Genomic DNA, 23,610 nt, shown 5'->3' on the forward strand with positions numbered 1-23,610 from the left:
ATCTCTAATTTCCTTCCAAACTTAGCTCAAATGCCACTTCCTACAGGAAGTCTCTACCAATCTTCTAGCTCGCTAGTGCTCCCTTTCCCATGAGTTACTTCACATTTTTTAAATGTTTTGTATTTAATTTTCTTTATATAGACAATTTCTTCCCTGCAGAACATAAGATCTTTGAGGGTAGGGATTGTTGTATTTTGTTCTATTCCCAATACCAATCATACTTAGTGAACACTTCACAAATCCTTTTAAAAGAATGATTTCATGAATGACAGGTTTTTTTTTTGCTTTTAGGCAATTGGGGTTAAGTGACTTGCCTGGGGTCACACAGCTAGTAAGTGTCAAGTCTTTGGTCTGAGGCCAGATTTGAACTCAGGTCCTCCTGACTTCAGGGCTGGTGCTCTATCCACTGCGCCACCTAGCTGCCCCCATGAATGACAGTTCTGACTAGACAATTTGAGAGCATTGCCAATGCAACTGAGTAAGTATGAAGGCCCAGAATAAGGAAAAGAAAGTAAGGAAGGAGGGAGCTAAGGAGAGTGACATATATTTTTAGGACTTTGAGAAATTGTGAACTTCTAATGGTTTCATATATCACTGCATTTGCCATAGCCAACACCATCAGCATTGCTCACAGTTTACTCCGTAGTGGATTTGTCATTAATAAATTCCCTTTTAAACCATTGAAATGGTTGGTGTGCCATTATCAGAGATTGGGGAGGGGTGAGGAAAAGGAAACTGCATTGCTTCTTCCCTCTGTAGGTCATTTGAGGACTAGGGTACTCCAGGATGCTGAAGAGATGGATGACAACAAGTCCCACTGAGACAAAAAGCTAGTGGGAAAAAGTAATGGGGTCTCAGGGGAACAAGGCCTGTGATGCCATACACCCTATCAGTTTTGATTGAATCAACCTCAGTAAGACTCAGTTTAAGACTGGGATAATACAGTCTGATGGGACTATTTCATAAGTTTTTGTGCTTATAAAAGGACTATGTTTAGTTTTTAAACAATTAGGTCAAAAAGGTTATAGTTCAATCTTATTTAAGAGGAACAAATGAGGGACAGCTAGGTGGCACAGTGGACAGAGCACTGGCCCTGGAGTCAGTAGAATCTGAGTTCAAATTCAGCCTCCGACACTTAGACATTCAGACACCTGTGTGACCCTGGGCGAGTCACTTAACCCTGATTGCCTCACCAAAAGAAAAAAAAAGGAGCGAATGTCTAGGGACAGCCTTGCCAATATGTCTTATAGGCAAAAGAGGGACTAAATAGAATGAAATAACACCATACAGCTGTATACAAAGAAAAACAAACCATGAAACACAAAACAAGCAACTTATTTTAACTATTGGATAAACTAAAAACAGTGTTATGTCAATCTTCATTTATATAGTGACTTTTGCCTCACAAAGATAATTTATTGTCAGGGACTGTTAGGCACATGTGCACACCACTGGCACATTTTTACAAATACAAGCTGACACCATTAACACTGTTGACTCTGAGAAGGATGAGGGGTTTTTTTATATTTATTCATTTACATAGTGTTCATTCTCTTAAGAATTCAAGGTGCTGTTCGAGGAATTTTTAAATAGACAATTTAATTTAAACACTTAACCTATTCAATATTTTGGTAAGTCATTCAGCACTTAAACCAGGCAAAGTGCTGACCGACTTAACCTATTGAGTTGGTCTTGGGAACAGAGGGAAAAGTGAAGCCTGACCTATTCTGCTTTGGTGTCACAGAGAGCCTTATGGCTTCTTTTCTTCCTTGTAAAACATTTTACCTTAAAGTTATGCCCAATAAATTCCAATTCAGAAGTTAATGTGGAGCTTTATTTTTTCCTGTGAGACATCAAAATAATAGCCCTTTCTTCCCTTTTTCCCCTAATGTGAGTCTTGGAGGGAGTCACAGTATGTGGTGGGGGAGGAGATGGGGAAGAGCTTGTGACATGTGTGAAATTTAAGCCGTTGCATAAAATGATAGGGTTTGGAAGATGTAAATAGTGTGGTTTGGATGAATCCACCTACTAACTTCTATGTAAGTCAGGTTTCTTAAGTCGATCTTAGATGATCTTTGCTTTCTGCAATTTCTCATCCTCTGTCTACATACATCATGGATGAATATTTTTTAATGGTGTGTTTTTTAATGAAAATGTGTCTTGCACTGCCTCTGAGGTCATTCTGTTATGGAATACTATTTTTTCTTCTCCCACCTTTCACTTTAAATACACACATGCACACACACACACACACACACACACACACACACACACACACACACGCACACACCCCTAACAAGAAGTTTTCAAGAGAACAATTTTTTTACATATCATTCTCTGAAGGTGCAATTCTCTGTTTCTTTTGTCAATATGTCATACATATTTATAAATTTATAATGTCATATACATTTATAAATTTAATAATAAGTGACAGGATCCCTATGACCTATTTACAGTATTTCATGACCACTTAAACTTTACATTACCACTGCCCCCTTTTTAGACTGATACTATAACATGACCTTCCCTACCAAAGTTTCATGGAATTTTTCAACTTGTGTTAGCTTAATACATTACCTACATTCTCTGATGTATTTATTTATACCAGTGGGACCTAGAGTGCCCACCATTGGCAGTATTTCTGAAGTTTCCTCCCATTGAAGATCTAGGCCATATCTATATAGAGAATGACTTATCAGAATTTCTCAGCTTGCCCTATATGTGTGAATTCACTTAGAAATGAATCTAGCCATTCAGTGGCCTATTGAAATAGGTAAGAATCAAAATAGTTTTAAGTAGTCACCCTTTATATATAGTAGTTATATGTAACTATATGAGTTACATATTATGTTATAAGTAGTACTATGTAAGTACCTTAGTAGTTCTATATAACAATATTACATATTATGTTAGAAGTATTACTATTAAAAATTATAGTCATAATTTTTATCAGAAATATTTTAAACATAGGTCTAGGAGCAGATCCTTGTGTACACTTGACTCTCATTCCCAGCCAGTAATACTCAGAATTGTTTAAATTACACAGCTAATAGTTTGTTTTGGTAGGCTAAATTCCCTTCATAAACAGGAAACTTTGATCAAGTGGGAGATGGGTATTTAATGATAGAATATGAGTCACTGAAAATACAGAAGTTTGCAAATAGTTTTGACATGAATGCTGTACATAATTGAGACCTGCAGTTTCATGTAAAATCCTCTATTCTACTACATATGTGCAAATATGCATTCTATTTGGCATCTGTTAAATTCAAAATTAAAATTCACTTTTAAAACTACTAATAAAAAACTGTAAAAAAAAAAGTTTGGCATGAGGCCTAATGAAGCCCTATCATTCCTAGAGTATTGACATATGAAACTGGAAGGAGTAGAACAAACAGATGAAAAAATGGAACAGATGTCTCTGAATTTCTATAACAAACTTTTTTTCATTGATGACAGTGTAACCACCACATTTGAACTCTAACATCCAGTACCTGATGTACTATATGAAGAAATGGAAATGGAACCAAAAAGATGAAGATGGAGAAAAACAGCTGGACCAGACCAAGTATACACAGAGGAAATCCTTGCTGGAGGCAACACAGTTTTGAAGGCATTAAGGGACTTATTTCCAAGGTATCTGAAAGAGGAGAATATATCAAATATTTGAAAACAGTTATGGGCAGTATTCAGTATTTTAGTTCTTCAATGGATTTGTTTATTCATTATGGTGGACATTCTACAATATGGGAATTAGTGAAGATTGCAGTCCCTTCGCGCCTTCTCATCTTGAATGATTCTTGTCCATGTTTCTCCCATAAATCCTCCATAGAGGAGGTATCCAATGTGCCTTAGACTTATTTTGATGTCATTTTATTATGTGTGAGCATGAATGCAACACTTGGGCAGTCATTCCATTTCAACCCATGAAAATACGGTATTACTATGCCCCCATGCAAAAAAAAGAAACAATCAAGAAGGCATAAATAAAAACCAGCTTGTATTTCTACTTTCTTATTTCTATACAATCTTTAAGAAGATAACTTATCCTTATATCAAGGGCATCCATGATGAAAAGAATTTTACAAACTATTTTTTGCAACCAACTACATCTTTACAGTCACACAATTAACTGAAAAGTTCAGAAAATAAAAGACAGCTTGGTATATTGGATTATTACAAAGTGTTTGATCTAGTAGAATAAAATTCATCCTTAAAGACTCTTCCAACAAGGTGTCTCTCCTGTTAAATAGAGACAACTTTGATGACAATTATTATCAAGAAAGGCATACAACAAAAAGATATATGCTTTGAAAAGTGTTTCATGGTGTTGTGAAGGATGTTCAGTGCAGAATCCAAATGGGTGTGGTCCTCCAGATACTCCTGTTTGTAGAAGACATTGTTCTGATTACATCAAGCCCAAGACCACTACAGATCTTCTTAAATGAGATCCATACCAGTTCAAAAAGAATTTGGCCTAACAACTGATATAGGAAAATTCAAGTAGATGAAGAATGTTTAATGTCAGACTATATGATATGGTTGGATGGGCTTATTAAGCTGATTCATCAGTTTCAATATATTGTATATGTTGGGCAGACACTGTAGATGAACAGTGAGCTGGGTCCTGAATTGAATGTAAAGAAGTGATCAATCTGGATTGCATTTGGAAAATTCTGCAGTATTTTGAATTATTTAAAGCTACTTCCCCAAACAGAAAACCCATCTTTTTAACACTGGTATTTTCCTGTAATCCTATATGGCTCTGAATCATGGAGTACCACAATATTGAAGAATAAAAATCATTGATGACCCCAAAGGTAATGATAATATATGTAGTAGGTATAACTAAGCTGCAGTCTATTACTAATGACAAAATGACCATAAGAAGCACAATAAACAATTAAATCAAAGAGTTGTATGACTGGAAAAGCTGGTGAGTTGGTCCTCAATTGATAGTGAAGGTTAATAAAAGACAAGTAGCCTACGTGTTGCATTGCTGTTCACTTAACGTTAAGAAACCTAGAAGAAGGCCCCCAGAATACTGAGTGGTCTCTTTGTAGAGATTTTAGAAGAGGAGATGGATAAGAATCACAGAGGAAAAGAAGGCATGGATGGCTTGTAATTTGAACCATTGGAGGCTGTCCTCATATGGATGAAATCAAGTCATTCAAGTATTGATACAGTGTAAGCATAATAGAATATGAAACTGTATCCACAGAAAGGCTTCTATATATTGAAACATGAAATTCTTAGTACTTATGATGCTGATAATAGCTAGAATCTGTGTAGCACTTAAAGGTTTGCAAAGCACCTTATAGATATTAACAATAACCCTAAAGTATAAACACAGTAGCATTCTTGCAAAAAGGATGGAGTTAGATCACAAATCACTACTTGTCCTAGGCTTTTAGATATTTCTTAAGAAGCAACCCAGTGAAGGGGAAAGGAAGAGAGTGGGGGTGAGGAAGAGAGCCCTGCTTCTAGGTGTTCCTTTATCAAGCTGAAAAGAGAGAGGAGTTTCTTCTAACATAACCATTAAAGAAGAGAAGACAAGCTGAGCTACTGCTTGTTGCTTTGCCTGCCAAGACAGAGAGAAAAGCCAGAATAAAGAGGGGCAAGTCCTATAGAATTCTTCCTTATATCCCACAAAGTTTGATCTATTTCCCTCTTTTCAGTGTTTATTATTAACTCCATAGTGCCCCTGAAGTGTGAGGCAAAGTCATGCCATTTTTGTTCTAAGTTCTCTAAGTCTGGGAAACTCAGATGATAAGTTACATAGAAACTCTTAGCCTGTTTTATTTATTTATTTATTTTTTATAGAGGAGGCTTCTCAAATGGAACTTCAGTCCCTACAAACTCTTGGGAATCTAAAAAAAATCACATGATATTCAGTTTTCTATTGTTTTTGTTCTTTTCGTTGACATTGTCGTAGTCATTTTATATATTGGTTTTCTGGTTCTATTTGTTTCATTCTGCATCATATCATATATGTCTTCCCATACTTCTCTAATTATTCATATTCATTATTCTAACAGGGAAGTGATATTCCATTACATTCATGTATTGCAACTTATTTAGCTAACCACAAATTGATCATGTTACTGTATTATTTTATTTTTATTTATATTTATTTCTACTACTTTGCTACCACAAAAAAAAACACTGCTGTGGATATTTTGGTATATATGGTATCTTTCTTTCTATCCTTGATCTCCTTGGAGTATATGCTTAACAATGAGACCTTTGTCTCAAAGACTATGTATATTTTTGATACTTTTTCAAGCACAATTTTCAAATTGCTTTCCAGAATGGTCGGAACAATTCCTAGCGCTGCTAACTGTGTATTAGTGAACTATTACACACCCTCTCCAGATGTGGAATAGCCCCCTTATTCTTTTGTCATCTTTTCCAGTTTGTGGGTGTGGGTAAAAATCTCAGAATCGTCTTGATTTGTATTTGCCTTATTAATAGTGATTTGGAGTGGCTGCTGTCCTTTAAAAACAAACAAAACAAAACAAGACTCTTAAGCCCTCCAGGGAAGTCTAACCCTGTTAACCACAGAAAGCGACATCCCAAATCTAGTCACATAGACTACTGTTGCCTTCTCATCAGAGACCTATTGTTTTGGTGGGAATCAGTGAGAGAGAAGTACAATATTATGCCACTTCCCCATTTCAAATATCTAAAAGATAATGAATTCTCAGCCAGTAATAAATCTGCAATTTACAATTTTGCCAGAAGTAGGTAAGTGGCCTGCTCCTAACAAGTAAACTTTTCAAAAATAGCTTGTTCAATAACCTATTCTGCCTTGGGTTTACAGCACCATAAATGTGGAAGTTGGCTATGACAAAATTCCAACCTCCTCCCAGCTCCCAATCTCTTTACTACAGTATAATTTTGTATAGCAAATAACATCAATGTTGGTGAAATAGAATTAATTCTTGATTATATTTAAACCTGGGTTAGTTTCCCAATTGGACTTGAAATTTCATTCATAGTGGAAACTCCCAGATAAGGAAAATCCCTCAGTACCTTCTCTATCACTTCTAGTCTTAAAGAGTTTTCTAGAGCACTGAGGGGTTAAGTACCTGCTCAGGGTCACACAGGTACTATATATCAAAGACAGGACTTGAACCCAGGTCTTTATGGCTTCAGGGACCACTCTCTATCCATTCACATCTCTACTTCTGGGAGAATTTACTCTAATACTATTTTAGACTTAAGCAATATTATCCACAGTTAAAGGTTCAGTAAAAACAGTTCTTGATTTATAACTGTTTGACTCTAAATGATTCCTTACCAAAGGCATTCATTCACTCATTCATTTGATGAACACTATTTAAAAAAAACACAACACTTTATGAATATCTCCCATATGAAAGGAGGGCACTGTGCTAATTGATGTGGAATATATAAAAATGAATGAACTAGTCTTTGGCATCAATAAATATTCTAGGAGGGGCAGTAAGACATGTACACCAACATTTATAACATGAGACAGAATATGTTAAGTATTATAAAAGAACTGTGATGACATTCCGAGACTTGGCCACCAAGTGATTCAGACACCTCAACTCAGTAAGGCTGTTTAGTAACATGTGCAAGAGTTTGCAGCTGGCATCACTGGAAGGTGTATGCAGACCACTGAAATCACAGATTCCTCAGATAACTTTTAGAACTAACTTTGAGCTGGAGAGATCTGGGAAGGAATTATAGATGTTTGAGCTGGACATTGAGTGATAGGTAGCATTTCAGCTAAGGGTGATGAGCTGAAGAGCATTCCAAGTGAAGACACAGATGTGGTCAAAACCAGAGAGGAAAGAAAGTGTGGATTGTGCTAAGTAATGATGAGCTCCAGTTTAGCTGAAGCATAGATTACATATGGGAGCATATAGCAGAGGGAGATTAAGGTGGAAATGTAGAAATGAGCCAGATAACGAAATGCCTTAATACCAGACTAAGGAGTTTGGAAATTTTTGCTGGATCATGGAGAGGTATTAGAAGGTTTTGTTTTGTTTTTGTTGTTTTATTTTGTTGACAAAGAAGTGGCATTATTGGAGCTATGCATTAGGAAGATTAATCAGACACTGGGTGGTGTGTAGGATAGGTTGGATGTGGGAGAGTCTGGATGTTGAGAGGTCATACAATCAGTCAGCAAACACTAAGTACCTGCTATCTTCCAGGCACTGTGCTAAGCACTGGGGACACAAATACAAAAAGTCCCTGCTCTCAAGGAGCTTACAATGTAATGGAAGAAGGCATCATACAAAAGGAAGCTAAAAAGTGGGAGGCAAAGAAGGCGCCCTGCACCGGGGCGGGGGGGCGCCCATAATTGAAGTCAGTCCAAAGGAGTACAGCCATGTGGGAAATGAAGAGATGGATGACCTGGGAGCCCTTTGCAAATGGAGGCTTTTGCAGGAATTCTTTGCTTAGCCCTCCAGCCCTCCAGTGAGAGGGGCAGAGTGTCCTGGGGGTACTGATGATGTATAAGGACCAAGGTTGATGCAATCTCACATTTAAAGTAGGCAGTGCACAGACCATCACCCAGGCACTATACATCCTTATGATTTGGTGTGAGACTGTATCTATCCACCTTTCCCAGTCCCTACATGTAATTTTGGGCCTTGTTCAGTTGTTTTAGTCATGTCAGGCTCCCCATTTGAAGTTTTCTTGGCAAAGATACAGAAGTGGTTTGCCATTTCCTTCCCCACCTCATTTATAGATGAGGAACTAAAGTAAAGAGGGGGTTAAGTGACTTGCCTGGGGTAGCTAGTAAGTGTCTGAGGTCAGATTTGAACTCAGGAAGATGAGTCTTCCTGACTTCTGGCCTGGTACTCTGGCCTGAAACAACACCGAGCTGCCCCAGGTAGCCTTACCCTCCCCCGAACAATGTTCCTTCTTAAAATGTTTGAGCCTTGAAGTTCCTGGATTAGGCAGACTCCTTGCTAAGGATTCAGACCTGCTAAAGGCAAAATTGTGGAAGGGATCCTTCAGCTGTTTCCTCACCTAGCCAGACTCTTTTCCCAGAGATTTTGTAAATCAACCAAATTAGATATATGTAGTTACTGTATTGCTATGTTTTGTTCACTTGTGCTGCAGAAAACATCACACTATTTAGTATACAGGCAATTTTTTCCCCTCTTGGTCCGGACCTCAGAGTTCATCTCTATAGGGAACTTTCTGGCCATGAAACTGTTTCTTCCACTTCCAATGATCACTTATTCTGCAAATTAGTCTTAGTCACCTGAGATGCAGAGAGGTTAAATGATTCATCCAGGGTAACACTGTGTTTTTCAGAGGTGGAACTTAAACCCAAGTCATTGTGCCTCCAGCGCTGGCTCTCCTTCCCTTTGCTATACCATGCTGCCTTTCAGATGTAGTCAAAATGATGACCAATTCATTAAAAGTGCTGTTAGGGGATATTTATATGAAAGAGTTAGCCTTGGGTCAACCTTTTTTGCAGGAACATCACCTCCTGCCTCCTTTCCACTACAAAATCATTTCTTTGGGAGATCCATATTTGACCTATGTGATTTTACTTATACGTCCTTTTCCAGGAACCTAACCTGTTGTACTGTAATCGACTACCTGCATGACAATACAGAATTGACTTGTCCTCCCTCAGGCCAAGCTGGTATGGCATAGTATTCCTTCTGCATATTAATCTGGGTGACTTGGCATTAACACAAATTAAACATGGTGTGTACTTAGGGAGTGCAAACTCAGTTTTATATTTGCTCAAATTAAACATTAAGATAAATCTTACTCAATCTACCCATACAGCTTTATCTTCTATTACTCCCCTACATATGTTTTATATTTTAGGTAAAATGGATTACTAACTATTTCTTGTATACAACAAATTCTTTTTGTCTCTCTAGTTTTTGCTTTCGTTAGTCCCTAGGGGAAAACCCCTCCCCCCTAAATCTTCTCCTCTCTTTACCTTGAATAACCCACTGGAAATGTTCTTTCCCTTCTCTGAACTCATTCACATTCTTTGCATATCAGTCTTAAGAAACATCACTGTCTTTTTATGTCATTTTATTTTTATGCTACTTAAACACCAAATAAAATGAGCATTTCCATATACACATTGTAGAACAGAAGGAGAGAACTGTACTTGAAACTGCACATCTCCATTAGCTTGCCTTTCTTTTAAAGTACATAATAAATTCACCATGTAACTTTCAAAGCTTTCCTGATTGTCTGTAATTCCTTCTGATGTGTGCATATGTGTGCATGTGCATGTGTATGTTTGTACTCTCTCTCCTTACTATCCTTCAATTAAAAAAACTTATAAATATGCTCAAACAGAATAAGTTCCCACATTGCTCATATTTTAAAAACAATTATATTTTATTTGCATCTTGAGTTCATCACTTCTCTGTCAGGAGGTGGGTAGCATGGTTCTTCATTGGAGTCATAGCTGATCATTTATTTGCAGTTCTTTTTGTACTTGATTTTATCCATGGTAATTATGTATTCTTCATCTTTGTACCCTTCTCCACTCTCTCCAATAGAACCTGGCACATAGATTTGTACCTGGTGGATACTGAAAAATATTTGCCAAATGTGCAAATGAATGAATTGACCTTCTTGCAAAATATAAATCATATATTGCAAGGAGGATCATCAGCTATTTGTAATGTCTGCTACTGTTCCCTACCATTGAGATGAATAATTGAATTGCTACTTATCTTTTTATGTTAATAATAGCTTATCTTTCTAGCTACTTTGCGAACCTTTTGAAGACAAGTAATTCCTTGCATCTTTAGTACTTTGCACAGTGCCCCTTCACTTAGGAAGTGTTCCATAATTTTTTTTCAAGATGATAAAATTGATTGAAAGTGGGCTAATAATTTTATTGCAGCTTCTGTTTTTCTAAAAGAACTTAGTCAAATTGCAGACATGTGCCTTTAGAAAGGCATTGCAGTATAGGAGAAAGAGCCTTGGACTAGGAGTGAGAAAACCTGGGTTTGAGTCCAACTCTAGTACTTACTGACTGTGAGACCTGAGGTATGACACTTAATTTTTCTAAGTCCTGGTTTCTTTACCTGTCAAATGGGAATAAGAATATTTATATTATCTACTGCATAGGGGTGCTATGAGGAAAATGCCTTGTAAACATAAAAAGTACTATGTAACTGAAAGTTATAGCTTAAGACGTAATTGTGTCTAGAAAAGCTTTTTTTTAAAAAAGGCTACACTCAATCTCTAACTTTTCAGAGGCTGTTTTTATAGTTATTAATTAATTCCATCTCTAGATTTGTTTTCTTATCTCTTCTGCTGACAGCCTAGGAGCTGTTTTATTGCTCATTAGCACCTCTAGTAGAAGGTAGGCAGGAGATAGAAGAGAGGTAATACTTACATTAGTTACTTTTGCTACCTAGTAGAAACTTTGGTGAAAAGTTTGAGGGGAAAAATGTTGAAATGATCAGCTGAAGTTACCTCATTACTGTGGTTGTCTCACTGTAAGTAAAAGAAGAAACAGGATGGTTGGGTACCACATGCAGGTTTTTAGTGTTGAGGTCCCCCCACTGGCTAGATAGAACAAGTTTATCCAAAATAGGAGTATGCTGTGGAGGACTAATCCATCATTATGGTGAAATTCAGAAAATAATAGTAAAAATAACTTTCTATAGAGCCTTATTGTCATACAGGACTTTTTCCTTAAATGAGGAGGTTGGAGTTGATGACATCTGAAGTCTCTTCTGGCCTAAAAGCTATTATCCTATTCTTATTCTTATTCTTATAACAGCCTTGGGAGGTACTTGTATAGGGATGGGACAGTGGAAAAGATTGTGGATTTGAAGATAGAAAAACTGAGTCTCAATATTGACTCTGCAACTTACTTTCACTGATCTTGGAACATCTAAGATCTCTACCAGCTGTAAATCTCTGATCCTTTGTCCATTTAACATGTGAGGAAGCTGCAGTTCACAGAGTTTACATGATTTGTCCACGTATGCACAGTTAGTGAGTGACAGATTCAAGACTGAATCCAGGTTTATTTACTCCACCAAGATGCTATTGTGATGCACAGTTCTGGAGACTGTTTACACTGAGTCAAATCCTCTTTTCCTGGTGCTTGAGTGAAGAACTGTGTCTCTTTCTCGCTATGACACAGGAAGCTCTCAGAGCTAGCACAGTCCTTATCCTCACAACACTATAATGGACTTAGAAGGTTTCTCAAGGGAAATAGGAAATGATAGCCAGCCTTACTAACATATGTAATTTAAAAATTGGAAAGGGAAGCAACCCTAGAAAATGAATGGCTTGCATGATATTTGATCTTCTTATTTAGACATGTTCTAATTAATGCAGCCTTGGAAATATAGACCAAATACAAACAAGTCCATGTCTTAGTAGCTGACCTGCCATCAACTTGATAGAACATCCTGGAGCTTACTCTCTTTTGGCAGAGCCTTTGAGAACTCAGCTAGTAGGACTTTAGTGGATGTCTCAAGGAGGTGATTAAATTAGGTAAGAATGTTTTAAAGGATTACTACTTGAATGGCTGTTTTCAAGGAGGAAGGGACAGAACAAGAATTTTTTAAGTGCCTACATGTATCAGGCACTGCTAAGTGCCTCTATGAATACTATCTCATTGAATTCTTGCATGAACCCTATGAGATAGGTACAATTATGATACTTTTTTTTTACAGTTGAGGAAACTAAGGCAGATAGATATTAAGTGACCTGCTCAAGGACACAGAGCTGAGAAGTATCTGAGGCAAGATTTGAATTATAGTCTTATTGATTCAAGGCCCAAGGCCTATCCACTTTGCTACCCAGTTTCCAGATTGGATTGATGGGTGCTAAGGAAGACAAATCTCGTGTGTTTATATCTCTAGAGCTTAGTAGAGTACCTAGTATTTAATAAATACTCCCTTTCTCCCTTTTCCCCCTTCCTTCCATTTCCTTCCTTCTTTCCTTCCTTCCTTCCTTCCTTCCTTCCTTCCTTCCTTCCTTCCTTCTTCTTCCTTCCTTCCTTCCTTCCTTCTTCCTTCTTCCTCCCTTCCTCCCTTCCTCCCTTCCTCCTTCCTCCCTTCCTTCCTTCCTTCCTTCCTTCCTTCCTTCCTTCCTTCCTCCCTTCCTTCCTTCCTCCCTTCCTTCCTTCCTTCCTCCCTTCCTTCCTTCCTTCCTTCCTCCCTTCCTCCCTTCCTCCCTTCCTTCTTTCCTCCCTCCTTTTCCTTCCTTCCTTCCCTCCCTCCTTCCTTCCTTCCTTCCTTCCTTCCTTCTTCCTTCCTTCCTTCCTTCCTTCCCTCCCTCCCCCCTCCCTCCTCCTTCCTTCCTTCCTTCCTTCCTTCCTTCCTTCCTTCCTTCCTTCCTTCCTTCCTTCCTTCCTTCCTTCCTCTCTTCCTTCCTTCCTCACTCCCTCCCTCCCTCCCTTCCTTCCCTTCCTTTTCTTTCCTTCCTTCCTTCCTCTCTTCCTTCCTTCCTCCTCCCTCCCTCCCTCCCTTCCTTCCTTCCTTTTCTTTCCTTCCTTCTTTCCTTCCTTCCTTCCTTCCTTCCTTCCTTCCTTCCTTCCTTCCTTCCTTCCTTCCTTCCTTCCTGGTTTTAGAAAAGTGTTATGGGTATATTTCAATATCATGGGACCTTTTTTCATTTGGTAATCTTAAGAATAAAGGTTAATGTCAACATAGTAGGTAATAAGGTTGACACTATCTGATTATTATACTTGAAAAGATGCTCTACCTGATTTTAGTAACTACTGTGTGTGTTTTACTGAATAAAAATGACTTATCTACTTCTTACTTCTAATGCTGTGTGATAAGTGTAAAAGAAACTTGTCATCACACTGAAACTTATTACAACTTTTGAGACTGTTACTTCTTATATTAACAAGAGACTGTAAACTCAGGCACCAAGTCTTGAGACATTTGGAATGTGAAGACTGTGCCATATGCCATTCAGAAGGTAATTTCTTTGAAATTTATCATCACCTCAGTTATTTTAATTAGAGAAATATTCCCATTGTAGAGGAAGATGAAAGTGTGAATAGTGGACAGAGCTTTCTATCTTCAGTCAGAGAAGGACTTTGGTTCAAATCTTTCCTCAAACTTTTTACTTTTGTGATTTGGGCCAAGTCAGTGTTTCTCAAGACTTCAGTTTCTTCATCTGTAAAATAGAGGGGATGGACTAGAACTTTAATAGGTCCCTCATGGCTCTAAATCCCATGACAAAAAAAAAAAGCTCATGATTTTTGAAATATGTCTTGTGTGCTTTTTGAGAAATTCTGAATCATTCCAAATGTATCCAGTCTTCCTTGTTTCTCTGGAAACAAGGATTGGATGGAAAGGATTTCTCACTCATCTAATAATACATTATGCTTTTTTGCATGTTTCTTCCATGTCCTAGTTTGTCTTATATTTGCTTCTGTGTATGGGTCTTATTTCCTGTGACAATGTTGCAGGTCCCTTGAGAACAAAGACTGTTCCTGTAAGTCCCCTGCACCTCTCCTCCCTTCTTTTCTGATTTACCTAGAACAGTAAATCATATTGAGTAAACAATAAATGTTTGATGAGTCAATGAATGATATTGCTCATTTACTAACAACCAGACTTACACTTTGAGTTGGATTTTCAATAAAGGATGACGGATTTATGTTGATCTGGCCATACTCCTGCAATAGTTTCCCTAATTGTAGTCAGTATGGCATTCCTTTGCAAAACAGTTAGCTGGGATTTGAATATAGCTGTAGGGAGGGGAAAGGGAGGGAAATAAACATTTATTAAGCATCTACTATGTGTTAAGCACTGTGCTATCAGATTTGATCCTCACAACAACCCTGAGAAGTAGGTGCTATTATTATCACCATTTTACAGTTGAAGAAAATGAGACAGGTAGACATTAAATGACTTTGTCCAGAGTTACACTACTAGTAAGAGTCTGAGGTAGGATTTGAACTCCAGCCTGACTCCAGGCTGAACACTCTATCCATAATGCAATCAGCTACACATAAATGTGCTTCTGGCAGGAGCCTCACAGGCCTTCTTGTCTAAGCCCCCTCATTTAATAGATGTGGAAACTGAGGCCCAAAGAGATGAAGTGACTTAAGAAGTATATGTCAGAGTTAGCATTTGGACCAAAGTCATTTCACTGTGAATCCAGCCCATTCTTTATTATTCCATGGTCACTAAGATCATAGAGCAGAGTATACCTAATTGGTTCAAATATGAGTTTGTTCTCATAAATACAATTTTCTAATAAAACTAACCAGATGGAGACATGTACCTTGACTGGCATTAGTATAAACAGGTATTTTCTGAAGTTTATTCAGAATAAAACTTCATGTGATGGAAGAGTAGACAAGTATTATTCAATTGGGATAAAAATTAATAATCATGCCTAGCATTTTATGTAGCACTTTGAAATTTACAAAGTGCTTTATATATAATAATTCATTTGAACTTCACAACCACCTTGTGATATAGGCACTAATATATTCATTTTATATACTGAACATAGGATCATAATTTTAGAATTGGAAGGACTTTATAGGTCATCTACACCAACCTCCTCATTTTACAAATGAGACAACTGAGGCTCAGAGAAGCTAAATCATTTACCCAGGGTCACATAGGTAGTAAGTGTCTGAGATGGGACTCAAACCTAGATCACCTTGACTCCAGGTCTGGTCCTGTTCTGTGCTATAGATAACTCTTGAACTAGTTATACACACACACACACACACACACACACACACACACACACACACACACGCACACGCACACACATACACGCACATGCACACACACACGCACACACACACGCGCGCACACACATACACACACATACACACACACACACACACGCACACACACATGCACACACACACACACACATACACACACACAATGGAGATAACAGGTCAGGCCTGCACTTTGGGACTATTACTTTGGCAGTTATATGGTGGATGTATTAGAGTGGGAAGAGATTTGAGTCAATTAGGAGGCTATTGTAGCAAAGAAGTAGGGTATTGGCAATATTAATGAAGAGAAGAGGACAGATCAGAGAGAAAGTAAAGTAGAATTAAAAAAAACCAACTTAATGAGTGATTGGATATGTGGAGTGAGAAAGAAGGAGGGGCAGCTAGATGGTGCAGTAGATAGAGCACTGGATTCAGGAGGACCTGAGTTCAAATTTTGCCTCAGACACATAACACTTACTAGCTGTGTGGCTGTGGGCAAGTCACTTAACCTTGTTGCCTAGCCAACAAAAAAAAAAAGAGAGAGAAAGAACCTAGATGACTGGAAGGATAGGACTACCCTAGACAGAAATAGAGGAGTTCTACAGATTAAATGTGATTGTGAGGCCCATCAAAGGGTTGCTCAAGTACATCACTTATTGTTGTCTAAGTACAAAATGCAATTGATCTGAATAATAACTTTTATAACTTTTCAATGTGACTAGCCTGATGCAAGCAATTAGCTGTCCGCTTCAGCACTACTCACATATCCTTGCTTATTAAATATTTTTTGGCTGACTGACTAAATGAATGCATACACTTCAGAAATTAACAATTCAGGAATTATTAGTACAATACAACATCCTTCTTGCAATGTTTCCTGTATTTGTAAATAGCATAAAATTAGATCAGTCATATAAAATCATAGTAATGTATCCCAACTAGCACATTAAAGGAGCTTCACCCACGATGTTGCACAAACAATTCTGTGTCTACATGCTTATGTGTGTTCAAGTTTATATTTTATCCAAAGTGACCAGTGGGAATATGCAATTCTTACACACAAAACTTGAATTACAATTTCAGGCATAAGTTAGATACAAGTGACTATTTGTCACTTTCACACCCCACCCTAGCCTGCCTTTAGTAGCCTTCTTCTTGAAGCCCTTCAGTGTAGCTGCTGCAGTAATTGTCTGAAATGAAACAGCCAGGCATAGTAATGATAAGATAAAAGGAATTTAGAAATTAGTGCACCCTATGCCTACCTGCTAGCTAGCTAACAAACTCTAATAATTTAGTGGGGAAGAAACAATTCTGACTCTCATCTAAGAGGTAAACTTTTTTGAACACCACAAAATGATTTAGGAAGAGTCTGAACGTAGGAGATCAGGACAGAATTTAAACACTCACTGACATTGGAAGTAGAAACTTCTGTCTCTTTTCTCAAAGATTTCAGGCTTTATGAAGAAAAGCTTCTTCCATAGTGTACATGGAAGTATATGGTTGCCTTTCCTCTTGATCTTCTCCCTTCCCATCCCTTCCCTGCTACCCAGTCAATAAGCAGGTCGTATTCTCTATGGTCTCAGAGGGAATAAAATGTTTGCCTTACCTTTGCATAGTGGAAAGGTAATCATGCAAAATGATTGAATAATTTTACTATTCTATAATGTTGTTATGGTTTTTCTGCCCTCTTCATCTTGATGTGTGTGATCATCATCAGAAAAAAAGAAGGCTCTGAAATAGGGTCCTTGTTGAGTAACTGTTTTCTGCGTATTTCTTGTTTCAGGGAGGCTCACTGTCCTTAGGATGTTTCTTGCAGCATTAAATGACTCAGACAATTTCATGGTCAATTCTTGTGTTTTTTGTGCCTATGGAGTATGGATTTTTTTTTTTACCTTTTTCTTTCACTAATGACATGGTTTGCCTGGGCCACTATAATTATTTCACCTGTGAAACCTATGCCATTCCCCTTTAAAATATTCTCATTAAAATAGCAGAAATAAATCCATTTCAAGAGTGTTCATGGGGAAGCTGTTCCTAATAAAGCAAAAAGATCCCTTGTGTGGGACACTAAACTGTAAAGGGTTTCAGCACCTCTTAATAGAACTACCAGGAATTCTTAGGCAGATGGTGAAATGTCTATGACTTGTACTTAATTTCCGATATGAGAATATTAAAGACAAGGTGCCTAATGAGAGAGTGAAAGAGAGTAAGAGTGAGAGAGGCAGGGGGAGGAAAGAGAGAGAGAGAGAGAGAGAGAGAGAGAGAGAGAGAGAGAGAGAGAGAGAGAGAGAGAGAGAGAGAGAGAGAGAGAGAGAGAGGAAGGTGTCAGGAGGAAGAGAGACAGAGACATACACAAACTGAGATAATCTGTCTATCTAGAAAAAAAAAAGAAAATTAAACTTTGCATACTGTACTAATCCCTTTTCAAAAATCAGAAATTTCCTCTTAGTGAATTTAAACCATCTTCTTGTTTAAAATACATCTCAGCAAACTTGCCCGGCATTTAAATTGAAATTGAAACCACCCAGATATTAAAGCAACCAAGGGAGAGGTTTTGATGGAAAACCTAACTTTCAGCTGTAGCAATGCAACAGGACTGTGCCTTCCAATGGAACATGAAGAAGAACTTCCAAAATAAACTAGACCACAAATAGATTTCAGTCATCACCTCCTCTCCCTTTCCTTGCTTTAGTTTCTGGTAAGACTTTTTTCTATTATTCTAGTCTTGGCCTATTGCTTTATTATCTGGTGTTTCTTTTTTCAGAGGCCCTGGGGTAGCTGTGTTAATTTTTACCACTCTCAGTTAAATCCTTTACTCTGAACAGTGGATTCTAAATTTAACAAGAAGGGATCAAAGACTTATAAAATATAATGGATAAGAGATATATATCTGGGTAGCAGATGGTTTTAAAAATTGTCTAATGCAATTGTACATTTGACTACTGCAAGGCTTTGGTCTCTTTCTATTAAAAAAAAATGGCAGCTTGCTCAATAGCCATGTTCAGATGGGTATTTCTACTGAGTCGCTTGTGCCACATGGCCAAACAGACAAATAAAGAATATACATATAGTTGGTTCTATTCCAAAGTGACACTGAGGTAGTGTACTTCTTAGTGCATGCAAGTAGAGGCAATGTGGTGTGCCAGACAGGAGTCTGAACTTGACATTAGGAAGACTTAGATTCAAATTCCTCTTTAGCTACTTAGTAGCAGTATGACCCTGGGATATTCACTTCACCTCACTGAACCCCAGTTTTCTCATGTGTAAAATAAAGATGATAATCAGCTACCTCACAGAGTTCTTGTGAGGATCAAATGAGAAAACATATGTAAAGTGCTTTACAAAGCTTATAGATGTTAACTAGACTACCACCACCACCACCACCACCACCACTACTACCATTACTACTACTGCTACTACTACTACTACTACTACTACTATTACTACTACTACTATTTACATGTAAGTTGCTTAACCTCTCTCAGTCCCAGTTCACTCATCTGTAAAACAGGGATAATACGAATTTACCCATAAACAGAAACATCATATTAAAAATTTGAATTCAACAATATATTGCTTTCAGGAAACATGAAAATGAGAGATATACACAAAGATAAATTAAGGGCAGGATAGAATTTAGTATGTAAAAAAGCAGGGATTGTAATCATGATCTCAGACCAAGTTAAAGTTAAAATAGATTTAATCAAAAGTGAAAAATAGAGAAACTACACCATGTATCATCGATATTATTCAATATTGTTTTAAACCATTTAAAATATCTAGACAGTATAAAATACCTGAGCATATACCTGCCAAAACAGACATAGGAACTATATGGACATAAACATAAAACACTTTTTATTCAAATAAACTGAAATCTAAATAGTCAAAGTAATATTTTTTGTTCATGGGCAGGGAAAAACCGATATAATTTTTAAAATGACAGTTTTACCTAGATAATCTGTTTATTCAATATCATCCCAATTAAGTTACAAAAATTATTTTACTGAGTTAGAAAAAATAATAACAAAGTTTATTTGGAAGAACAAAAGGTCAGAAACTTCAAAGAAACCAGGGGAAAAGATGTAAAGAAGGTTGATTCAGCAGTATCAGACCTTAAACTATATTATAAGGTGAGAGCATTGTTGAAGTGTAAAAAGGATAATTTTGATTATTTTAAATTAAAATGTTCTTGCATAAGAACCTATGCAGCCCAAAATAGAAGGAATGCAGGAAATTGGCAGAGTTGGGGGGGGCTTTCATAGATAATCTCTAAAATAGGATGTGATTGGGTTGGAATATTGTTGTGGTGAAAAAAATGATGAGTTGGTTGATTTAGAAAAACATGGAAAGACTTGGACTTATGAAGGAAGATGCTATCCACCTTCAGAGAAACAAATGGTAGGAGGAAATAAGCATAGTACATTCTTACATATATATGTATGTGTGTATGCATGTGTGTTTACAGATATCCATGTATGTGTGTGTGTGTGTGTGTATGTGTGTGTATGTATCTCCATGCTTAACTGTAGCTTTTTTTGAGAGGGAGACAGGGGAAGAAAGTAAAGTTTAAAAAATGCACAGCAGAGAACCACCACCACCACAACAACCAGGGAGCAAAGAAAAGTTGGGCAGCTTTGAAAACAATGTGTAGTATTTATTATATAGGTTTTCTCAGAATGGAAAGTTATTGTTTTTTTTTATTGAATTTTGTCTTGTGCTCTGCCGTGTACATGGCAGTGTTTTTTTTTCTCATTTTGTATTTAAGTTTAAAATAAAAAAAATTACAAGAAAAAATAAAACAACAACAATAACAATAAAACACAGGGATAATAGTAGCACCTACCTCACAAGGTTGTTGTGACAGACGGCCAAGTAAGATAATATGCGTAATGTACTTTGCGGACCTTAAAGTGCTATGTAAGTATTAGCTATTGTTATTATGCACGTGTTGCTTCGAAGGTTGACTGACATTCTTCCTGCTGTAATTCACAGACTAAGTGCACAGATAAGTTTTGTTTATATGATGCCCAAACATTCTGATGGGAAGTAAAAAAATTTAGCTAGCTATTCAGCTGTCTTGCCTAAATATAATCAAACAGGGTTTTCTTCCCACATCAGCTATTTCTACAAGGCTCTGCAGAAAAAAAAAAAGCCTGGCATCATGTAGTTAAAACATTTGGGTAGATTGATTTTCTTTTCATCTAGATGTTTATGTAGTGCTTGGATATGACTGTAGCTTGTGTGCTTGGTGGTGATTTTGCTGTTTTCAGCCTATGTACATGACATGTAGCTTGAGAAGAGCCAGGACAGCTTTGCCTGGTGTGTGTTTGTTGCCATTTGTGGGCTCTAGTGGTTTGAGGGTTATGAAGCACCTTACTCATTTTCTTATTTGATCATCATAATAACCTTATGTGTCAGGTAGTATGGAAATAATTATCCCATTTTACAGATGAAGATGTAAGCTCAAAGAGATTAAGTGTTTTGTTGTCATTCACTTAGCTCGTAAGCATCAGAGATGGAATTTGAATTCAGTTATCTTTTGATTTCAGTTTTAGTATTATTTTAGCAAAGCCTTCTGTGAAGCCTCATACTGTTTATTCTATCTGCTCCATCTGAGGTATAAATACTAGGTCTACATTCAAAGCCATTTCAACTTGATAGGAAGTGTGATTTAGGAAATGATTCAGATTTAATAAAGCATCAAGTGCCTATTCTGTGTAAAGCTCTCTACAAAAGCCCTACTCAGAAATCTCATTGTGACCCAAAGTGACCATTGGTATACCACACCTGGAATACTCTCCCTCGTCACTTCCATGTTTTTAGAATCCCTGGTTTCCTTCAAGATAGCTCAGATCCCACCTTCTGCAAGAGGTCTTTCTCAGTTCCCTTTATACCTAGGTCATGTATCCATTTTGGCCTTATCTTGGTAAATGTTGTAAGATATTGGTCTTTATGCCAGGTTTTTGCCATACTGCTTTCCAGTTTTCCCAACAATTCTTCAGCCTTCCTCTCCTCTTATCTATTGATGCCTTTCCTCTGAAATTATCCTCAATTTACCCTCTTGTATTATCCAATTGTTTGCCTGCTGTCTTCATAGCTCCTTTATTAATGTGAGCTCTCTGAGGACAGGAACAGTGGTTTTTCTTTTCTTTGTAACTCCTGAGCTTAGCATAATGTCTAACATTGTGCTTATTAAATGCTTGTTACCTGGATGATTGACTGACTCAAAGGCGATGCCAGTAGAATGCATTCTTTATCAGGTCCTCCCAACCTGATATAGAATCCCAGTGACAGACTATCTGTTGTCTAAATATCAGTCTCACTAAGTATTTCACAAGCTCACTGTCAGCAGATTAGCCATCAGCAGATGAGGTCATGGTGACACATAAAACAAAGAAAAATGCAACATAACCTCAGGCCTATGGGGCTGCATCCAACAACTAACAGTGGAAATACTGAAGTATGTATAAAGCATTTGCATCACAGAGATGAAAAATGACAGCCTTAATCCCTATATTCAAGAGACATACAACCACCTTTCATATTTGAATAGAGTAAAGAAGACCTGAATTTAAATCTGGTCTTAGACATTTACTAACTGTATGAGCTTGTCAAGTCACTTAATTTCTGTTTGCCTCAGTTTCCTCTTCTGTAAAGTGAAGGTAATAATAGCACCTACTTCCCAGAGTTGTTGTGAGAATCAAATGAGACGATAATTGTAAAGGGCTTAGCACAGTGCCTGGCACAAAGGAAGTTCTATGAAAATGTTAGTTATTATAATTACGTTATTATCATGATCATTATTAGTAGTCCACAGATTTCAAGAAGGACCACCCAAATTCCTATGATTTCTTTTTGCTTCCCAGAGCTATAATTGGAAGACACAATGACACAAGAATTCAGAAGGTACAAAATCTGGTAACATAGTGATTTTAAAAGATTGTACTTTTAAAGAAAGTGTTATATTTACATTTTGATAGAACTTTCATTTTTTTCAGCAATGTAGAAACTAGTCAGAAATAATAGTTAAACTATTGCTTCCCTCACCCTCACCCTGGGATACTTTAGGCGAGCTTTTCTTCAGCTTTGCTTTGTCCTGCTCCCCACCCATGTAGCAACTTCTATAGGTCCATATCAGGGTCTCCCATGACTCATTTGAATATGTGTTTAATGCTGCTTGCCACAGGTATAAACATTGTTAAGTTTCTTCTATCCATTATCCACAGCCCTCTTCTCAACCACCACCGTCTTACTAGAGCAGGAATTCTTAACTATTTTTGTGTCATGGACCCCTTTAGATTCACTTGGGAGAGCCTATGGACCTGTTGCAGAGGGGGAGGGGAGGGGTACTGTTTGCTGCTTATCTTCATAATGGAAGGCAACGCTACATTTCAGTTAGAGATTATTGAAAATAAAGAGATATTTTTCCCCATCTAAGTTCACAGACCCAATGAAATTTATCTGTAAAATTCTTGGTGAAGTGGGGCATCCCAGTTTAAGAACCTTTGTACTTGAGATCTATTTGTGTTTCAGTTAACAAAAGGCTAAGGTAACTTTAAAGATTTGATTTTGAGTCCTAGCATTTAAACTTTTATCATTCAGTAGTTTCTTTCCCTTTTAAAAAGGTAATACATTATTTTAGGAACATTTGTACATGCATTTTCATATTATGTTCAATTGTACATCACTTATTTCTCAAGATAGTGGGCATATATAATGAAAAATAAAATCTGAGTGTTTTAATATGTGAAATTTATCATCTTGGAACAGAATCATATGTTTCTTTGAGGAACATAAATCAAATGTAGATACTATATGACATTGTAGATTTCCATCTTATTAAGTTAGCACTCTGCACCTAGCATAGCAGGTGTGCTTAATAAATGTCAATAATGATGAATGTCATTCTG

General features: G+C 37.2%; 1 protein-coding gene across 5 annotated transcripts in view; it reads left to right on the forward strand.

The window, feature by feature from the left end:
• Window positions 1-23,610, forward strand: part of HIVEP2 (HIVEP zinc finger 2) — a 282,443-nt gene that overhangs the window by 191,765 nt on the left and 67,068 nt on the right. For 4 of the 5 annotated variants that reach the window (XM_078155102.1, XM_078155103.1, XM_078155101.1 and 1 more), the window contains exon 3: window positions 3,460-3,636. The exons of the other annotated variant lie outside the window; for it this stretch is intronic. The gene's annotated coding sequence lies outside the window, so the exon portion shown is untranslated. The remainder of the gene's footprint in view (window positions 1-3,459; window positions 3,637-23,610) is intronic. 5 annotated transcript variants of the gene reach the window in all.

The sequence above is a fragment of the Phascolarctos cinereus genome, unplaced genomic scaffold (assembly GCF_003287225.1).
Source record: "Phascolarctos cinereus isolate Bilbo 61053 unplaced genomic scaffold, phaCin_HiC Scaffold_5;HRSCAF=322, whole genome shotgun sequence".
Taxonomy (NCBI): Eukaryota; Metazoa; Chordata; class Mammalia; order Diprotodontia; family Phascolarctidae; genus Phascolarctos; species Phascolarctos cinereus.